The 8009-nt window shown below is 57.7% G+C and overlaps 1 protein-coding gene across 3 annotated transcripts in view; it reads left to right on the top strand.

Moving 5' to 3' along the window:
• The first annotated feature begins 1009 nt into the window (after positions 1-1009).
• The window catches only part of Plxna2 (plexin A2), a 205160-nt gene continuing 198160 nt past the window's right edge, over positions 1010-8009 (top strand). The window contains exon 1 of one of the 3 annotated variants that reach the window (XM_023701236.1): positions 1010-1629. The gene's annotated coding sequence lies outside the window, so the exon portion shown is untranslated. The remainder of the gene's footprint in view (positions 1630-8009) is intronic. The other 2 variants (XM_023701235.1, XM_004641153.3) reach the window with 2 other exon arrangements.

The following is an 8009-nucleotide window of genomic DNA, read 5'->3' as shown; positions in this document are numbered from 1 at the left end:
TCCTTTCCCTCCCTACCCTCAGGACCCTTACTGCTTGACGCTGAGGCGTCAGTTAATTTTCTTCTATTTAGACCTCTGAAAACTGTGGCCACGAGGGGGCAATAGAGGAAGCTTATCCGACTGAGACGTGGAGAGTAAACTCGCGCGTGCGAGCAGGGTCTGCACAGATCCTGCGAACTCGCTAGGTCTTGCTCGCAGGCCCCTTATCTGAAAGCCAAATCCAGAGGCTGCCGAGATGCTGGCGCTATGGGGCACGGAATCCGGGCCCATAGGCCGCCGAGGAGACACTGTCGCCCAAATCCAAAACCTCTCCTTAGGTTATTAAAGGGAGTTACCCTCACCCCTTGCCGCCACCAGACTCCCCTGCGAGGCGGGCTCCCCGGGTCTGGATAAAGATCGCTCCCCTCTGCTCCCCCGTCAGCCCAAGTCAGGACTTGCCTGACGCCCCGGGTGCCTAAAGCGCTGGAAACTTGAGCTCCAGACCAAGGCTCATCCTCGTAGTACCATAATAATAATTAACAACTACTTCCAGTCTCGTTTGACAGCTCTGAAATTCTGCAGAAGAGAAGATCTGCTCCCGTAGATTCCCAGACCCCCGCTCCACCCACCATGGGAGGCTCCCGCTTCGCTAGCCCCTCATTCAGATTTCTGGGCACGCGGTGACAGGTGACTCGAGGGAGGGGGCGCCCAGCCCCCAGGCCCTGCCCGCACCGCCTGCGTCCAGAGCGCCCCCTGCCTGCGCCCCTCCTCCGGGGCTGAGCCCGTTGGCGGCGAGGCCTCGATCGGGTCCCCAAGCCCCGGCACATCTTGCTGGCCCCTGAGCTACTGAAAGCCAGCGGCGGGCCCGAGAGGCACCGGGTGCGAGGCAGCGGCCGGGGCACCCACAGGGCCGGCCTTTGTGGGCCGCCGGGGGGCGGCGAGGAAGCGGGCGGGGCGCAGGCTGGGGGCGGCGCGCGGGCCGGCGCGGAGCGGGTTAAGCGCGGCCTGTATGATAATGAGCTGCACGGTAATATAGGAGCCGGCGCAGGGCTCGCCGCCGCCGGGAGAGCGCGCTCCGGGTGCAGAGCGGCCGCGCAGGGCTGGAGCGGGAGGGCGGAGGGCGCCGCTGCCGGATTGCCTCCGCCCGAGACCCCGAGAGCCCGGCGGCCGTGGGGAGCGGCAAGGCGCGACTCGGGTCTGGAGAGCCAGGCTCCCGGAGGAAATGGGACCGTGAGCCAGCGGGAGCCGCGAGAAGGAAGGAAGCGCCGCGGTCGCTGATGTCAGAGGAGCCCGGAAAGTCGAGCTGGAAAAATCCGAAGACAACAGCCGGGGGGTGTGCTGCTAGCCCCGCACAGGCGCCGCTGGCCACCCCCGCGCGTCCCCTCGGCGCCCCTAGAGCCTCCAGCGAGCCGGCGGCTGCGCCCGGCGGGGCTGCTGCGGGGCGGCGGAGCCGGCGGGGCGCGGAGCGGAGCCCGAGCGGCCACTTCAGGAATACAGATAAGTGGCAGGCGGCTGGACGTGGGTTTTAATGCATCTGGACTCCGTGTGGATGTGGCCGTGCCCGTGATTCCGAGCTGCTTGCAGGCGGCAGCCGGCGGCGAGGCTCGGCGAGCGGTGGGGCGGAAGGACAGACCGACGTCGCCGAGCTGGGTAAGCGGCGGGCCAGGTCGCCCCGAGTCGCCCCTAACGCGCGCACACCCATGGCTTCTCCCGCGCCCACCTCTCAGGGTCCGGGTCCCGGTTCCGACCCCGTAGCCCGGGCTTGGCTACAGCCGGCGAGTCCCCGCGCGAGCTCGGCCACTTTCGCGGGCCAGAGCGCGGGGTGAGTGGGAGAGCGCCCCGGACTCGCCGCCTCCTCCCCGCGGGCTGCCGGCTTCCTGGCCACGGCGTCTCCACCGCGCACCTGCCAACAGCCTGCGGCTCCAGGAGAGCCCGAGGAGGTGAGGCTGTCCCAGAGCGAGATCCCGGGAGGGCCTCGGTGGCAGAAGCAAGATAACTCAAGGCCACTGTGGCCAGCGATCGATTTGGGGGCGTTCAAGCCGGCCCCGGAGTCCCTTGGTGGCCGCTGGCTGTTCCTTTCTATCTGAGGACTGGGAATCAGGAAAGGAAAATCATCATTCGAGCTGGTTCCTGGCGGCTCTTGGAGAGCAATTCCAAGGCACTGATGGGGATAAGTGTTTGATATCCCCACACTCTTTTATGTCGCGCCTGTGGGGTCCATTTCCCCTGTTTGAACAAGATGAGTATGGACGGTTCAGTGGGAGTTTGCGCAGGATCCCAGAGGCTTCTTGTAGTCCGTTTGAGAATATTTCCCTCCATGTGCTCCTTTTCGCCCCGCCCCACAAGTGGAATAGGAGCTTGGAGGATTCTAGCTTGTCACATCCACCCCGCAGGTAGCCAGAAAAGGCCCACGTGGTGATCTAGAGCTCTAGAGGGTGATCAGAGTGGCCAGAAACTGCCGTTCCAGGTTCCTGAAAAGCGTCCACCTGTGTGGCATGACCCTTGCCCTAGGAAGAGCTGCCTACCCCAACTCTGCTAGACCAGGAGTAGGAGAGGGAATCTGAAAGGTCTGCATTCTAGGTCAGTCAGGGGACTAAGAATGAAAGCCTGTGTGGTGGGTACTGGAAATACGAGCAGGTCCCTTGAGGGGATCTAAGACTTTCCCCACAGACAGAATGGCTGTGGGGAAATTAGGGATGCAATGGCGGTGGGACAGTTTGCTTAGCTCATGGGGTGGCACGGGAGCACGTCAGTGGGAGGAGCCCACAGCCATTCTGGGGAGCATCCCACCCTCCTGTGGGGCAGCACAGGGGCCAAGGTTACCAGGATGATAGCCTGGGGGGGGACAGGACTGGACTCTTTAGGAGCGTGAGTTAAGTCCAGTCCCATAGGACCAGGGGCTCCATTCTTGCTAGGTGTCTTTGCCAGACCTTGAAACTTCGCTCTTCACCCTGGTCTGGCTTTGGATTCATTCGGGGCCTTCAACTGAGTGACAGAAGCCCCTGAAGAGCCAGTCCTGGCTGGAGGAAATCAGCTACTCCTAATTGAAATTCACAACTTCTGTGCAGTCACCCCAGAAAGCTCCCAGAGTCACTCATCCCTCCCCGCACCACCTCCAGACGAGAAGCAAGAAGAATTCATTAATTTCCTGTCCTCATAGAGCACCATTTGAACTACTTACCTGTGCTCTCTACTTGGTAGCCTAGGAGTGAGAGGCTGAAGAGAGTGGGCAGGGACCCCAGGAAACAGAGGAATCTGTCAAGACACCCTGATGAGTTTGCCACCTAGTGTCACTGTCTGTCACCTCCAAAGCCCTCCACCCGCCAGCATTCCCAGGCCCCAAGCCTCGGTGGTAGCCCCTGTCCCCCAGCTGGCCCTCTTCAGGGACCTGCTGCTGGAGGAGGGCAATGCTGACTGCCCTTTCCGCACTCTCACTGTCTCCAGAAAATTGCATTAGGATGGGGGCAAATTGGCTCACAAAGCAGTTGAATGAAAATGGCATTTTGAGCGACACTCTGCCAAGGAGCAGCAGGACCTGACATGGTAAAGAAGCAGAAGGTCTCCACTACCCAGGGACCACAAGTCTGGTGAGGGAATCCTAGCTGGTTCCTGAGTTTGCCAGGAATGGGCTGGCTGCCCTCTCAGCCAGGGTCAGAGTAAGGAGCACTCTATGACCTCTTAGACCATTGTACAGAACCTGCCACCCCAAGGCCAGTAGCCCCCTTCCCCTGGATACTTCCCCCTGCCTCTAGGGACCCGGAGAACATCCACCCTCTTCTCTCCACCATCCAAAGCTGCAGATGTGGGCAGTGTAAAAGTTCCCCATCTGTTTTGCAGGAGTCTGGGCTCAAAATGAGGTTAGCAAGAAAATCCTCAAAGAACAGCCTTTCCTCCGCTAGGTCCCTTTCCCTTTACAGAGACTTCTGATTATTCAGCTAATCTTTATTTCATGGGCATGTTACAAGGAAACACAGGAGCAGGAGGGGAAGCCAGTAACATGGTTAAATATACAAGGTGGCAGCTGGTGGCAGCTGGCGGCAGCCCACTCTCACTAGTTCAGGTACTATAACAGATTTCAGGTGCTAGAGTGGCCACTGTTGAGGGAGTTCCAGAGTTTCTATCCTACCTTGTATGCTATGACTGCCTCCCCAGGATATAGGATTTGGTATGGGGGAGGCAGTTCCTGTCTCCACCCCCCTCCCCAGCTGTCTTCATGCGTTGCCACACAGCTGTCACAGATGGGGCACAATATACTTCTGTCCATCATGGCAAATGGAGAGGCAAGGAGCACCGAGCCAGGCACCACACCCCACCCTCACCCACAAAGACTGGAGCATTGTGTGGCAGTCTGCTAACTAGAAATAATTCAGGCCTGTCTGTAGGGGAGCGGGTAGCAAGGGGCTAGGAGGTGCAGAAGGTTGTCAGCTCCCGGGCACTCCCCAGCCCACCGCTGCCATCCTTGCCCAGGGGCAGTCTGTCATCAGTTCATTCTATGTGGATTGCCTATTGCTCCCCTACACATATGCTCAGTTCAAACAATAATGAATGGAATCCATGCCCTTATGGGAAACAGTTTTTTCACTTAGTTACAAAGATTTCATGCCTGATTAGAGTCAATGAGGGGTGGGAGTGTGTCCACTGGGGTTTTTTGACCATTTCTAAAGGTGAGTCCTGTGGAGACAGAGAGAAAAGGCGGTCCTTCCCCGGGCCAAACAGCTGGTCCTCAGGAGGGACGGCTGGTGGAAAGGGGCCATCGTTTTTCTCCTCCGCTCAGCTCTCAGGCCCTCTCCGGCCTATTCCCTAGCACTTGGGCATAAGGAACCTCATTATCTAGCCCCACACTGCTCTGTCTGGAATCCGAGGGTAGAAATAGAGGCGATAAAGTTCTCTGTTGGGTAGCAGGTCCCCACTAGTCGAATATAAGGAGAGGGAAGGAAGAGGAAGGTGGCAAGCTGGAAGGACAGGCTTGGGTTTCTTGGCCTGCACAAGTTCTCTGCAGTTAGTTTGGTTAACCATTAACCTCCTGCCCTGTCCTGGCCTAATCTCCTGCCTGGGAAACCCAGACCAGCTGGTGTCCTCCCTGGGCCCCTCCTGCCCACAGAATGTTTGCTCTGTCTCCCCTGTCCACCGGGCCCCACGCTGTTCCTGGCCCCCATCCACCCCTTCTCTCCTGCTCTGCACCGACCCCCTCCCACCTCTTTTCCCTTCCCTGCTGTTCCTGTGGCAGGTGCGGTCAGAGCCTGGAGCAGGCAGGTGGCCGGGAGAGTCCACCAAGGGGAGTTGGCTGGTTTCTCCCCGAGCTCCCAGGCAGGCGCTTCAGAAATACACATAAACCTGGGCCTCCAGAGGCCTTGCTCTGAGTTAGGCCCTTTGACCCCAGGGCCCCGGATGTAGTCTAGCTCCCCTGCCGGGCACCCTGAACTTGGGAGAAAAGCAGCAGGTGGACCGAAGAGGTTGCGGCCCAAGATACAGACTCAAGGCCGCGTGGAAGGCAGAAGTCAAAGTGTAGACACGGGACGTGCGGGCATCGCAGATATACACAGAGGCTGGGGGACAGAAGGGAGAGAGCAGGAGAGTGACAGCGGCTGGCGGAGGAAGGGGCTGACAGCGAACACCTAGCTGGAGCAGAGAGGAGCCAGAGCAGCGCGCAGGGGCTCTTCTCAAGGCTCTGGGCTCCTGGGAAGCCGAAGTAGCCGGTTATCTCCACTAGAGGGGGCTCTCGAAAACTAGGCCTGGCGCAAACAGTGTGCTTTGGGGGGGATGGGGGAACTACCAGCTGTCACTACCCGGAGACCGAGACCCGAGACCGCAACTGGCGGTCCGGGCAGTGGGATGGAAGGCGCCTGCTCCATTAAGCAGCCGGGGCGGAAGCTGCCCCCCGGACAGTGTGGGGTGGCGGTGGCCGGAAGGGCTGGGCTCAGGTTCTTCGCAGGCTGTCCAGTTCGGCGCCGCCGTCCTGCCAAGAGCCTCTCACCTTCCTTTATCAGCAACAGTAGATTTGGACCCCAGATTCCGCAAGACCGCTCACAGGCCCGCCCTTGTCTTCCCTCCCCGAATGTAGATTTTCAAAACACCCTCAGGTGGTAGCCAAACTGCTCTGGAGGAGACTTTTTTAAAAAGACCTTCAAGAACCGAAGGCAACAACGCTGTATCAGTGATTTAATCTTTGTCTTCCTATTCTCTGTGGGAGCCTTCTCTGAATTCTAATTCCCCCTTTCATTTCAGCAAAGGACAATATTGCCAGAGCAGAGTCCAAAGGCTTCCTCACCCGAGAGATAATAACCATCTATCGGGGGAGTGGAAAAATATTGAGGTTTTTGGATGGATGGGGCCAGAGAGCAGTGCTTCTTCAGATCTGATGCCACCCTGACATTTAATCCCAGTTCCCCTTTGGCTCAGATTTACCCAGGGTCGTGAGAGGGGGGGAGGCAGGACAGAGGAAAGAAAGAAGAAAAAACAAGATAAACGTATCATGTTATGAAAGTGTAATCCTGCTTTTCCTTGGCTAAAATTACTTTCAGGATGAGAGAGAAAAGACTGTGGAATTGCCCTAGGAAAGTTCAACGTGCTTTTCAAAAGGAAGAGCACGAGGGGTGCTGGGCGCAGAGGGAAGCGCTGGTGAATGATTCTTTCCGCTTCGTGACCCCCACCACACACGCACGCACGCACCCACGCATGCACACGTATTCTCAGGTTCTCTCTGAGGCCCAGGATGGCGGTGGCTTCTGACCCAGAACCCGGCACTGCCAGTCTTTCCTCTGCCTTGCACCCCAGGCTTTGTTCTATTCATTTTACCCTCTAGCCGTGGCTTCTGGGTTGGATGTGGACAGAGGGAAGAAAGGGGTGAAGAGAGCTTCCAGTTTGCCTCCAAGTTCATCTGCGTATTGGGATTGTTACACCGCTGCCCTTGCCCCTTGTGCTGAACCAAACAGAAAGACACTGAAAGCAGGAATTGGAATCCTTTTAAGTTTAAATAAATAGGGATCGATCATGGATGTAGTGCCAGGAACATAGTAACTCCAAGTCCAAGGATGAAAAATCGTAGCTCCTAACTTGAAGGCATGTACAGAATGCTAGCATGAGGGACGGAACTGCATAAGCCAGGTACCCTAGACACCAGGTAGATGGCAGGCCGCAGTTCCCTGTGTGCATACAGGATTCGGGAAGGGAAGCCAGCGGGCTCCTCAGAGCTTTCGGGCCAGGTCCACATGCAGCATAGATTTCCAGGAGACACCCAGGGGACGCTGCGAACATCAGCTTGGTGAGAGTGGCTCTCTGACGCCCTGCACACCCCAGCCTCTCAGCCCCTCAGTCTCCTCTGGGGATTTCAGACTGAGCACACTGGAGTTGGTTCAAGGGGCACACTGAAGCCGGTTTCCCACTGCTTCTGTGTAAATTGCTCTGCTCTCCTAGGTTCCCTGGGAAGTATCCCTCAACCCGTTCACATTTGAGTGTACAGAGCTCTGCAGTACTCAACAGTCAAAGAAGTTCTTAAGAATGAACTTCTTAAGAGGATAGGACCTGAGGGAGAGATTCCAGATTTGTACCCAGACACCTCGACTGACTGAACAGGAGAGGCCACTGCAGGCGCCTCTGCCTGAGTTGGCTACCTGGGATGGAACTGCTGTCTTTTAAAGTTTCCTTCCAGAAAGAAGGCTGAGGAGGACTCATGGAGGGAGGCTGAAAGGAGGAAGATCTCAGCTCACATTAGAGACCTCCTCTAATCCAGCATGGCAGGCAATACCCTCCCTGAACCTTAGCGTTCCAGGTGAGGCTGGGCAGAGCTGCATCAGGAAGGCTGTAGAAGGCCTGACCCTGAAAGCCCCAACCTTTCAAGAGGCCTTGATGCCAGGGGTGGTGGGCATGGCTGTAACCCCAGCACTCTGCGAGGTGGAGGTGGGAGGGTTGCAAGTTCGAGCCCAGTCTAGGCCACTGAGGTACTTAAGCAAAACTAAGGTCTGGAGGTGTGAATCAGTGTGAAGGTTGGAGGGTCAGTCCTCAGTACCAGAAAAGGAGGAGCCTATGGAACC

This window comes from Octodon degus, unplaced genomic scaffold, assembly GCF_000260255.1.
Source record: "Octodon degus isolate 3935 unplaced genomic scaffold, OctDeg1.0 scaffold00131, whole genome shotgun sequence".
In the NCBI taxonomy this organism is placed as follows: Eukaryota; Metazoa; Chordata; class Mammalia; order Rodentia; family Octodontidae; genus Octodon; species Octodon degus.
The sequence above is the reverse complement of the archived record's forward strand: the minus strand, read 5'-3'. Positions and strand labels throughout refer to the sequence as shown.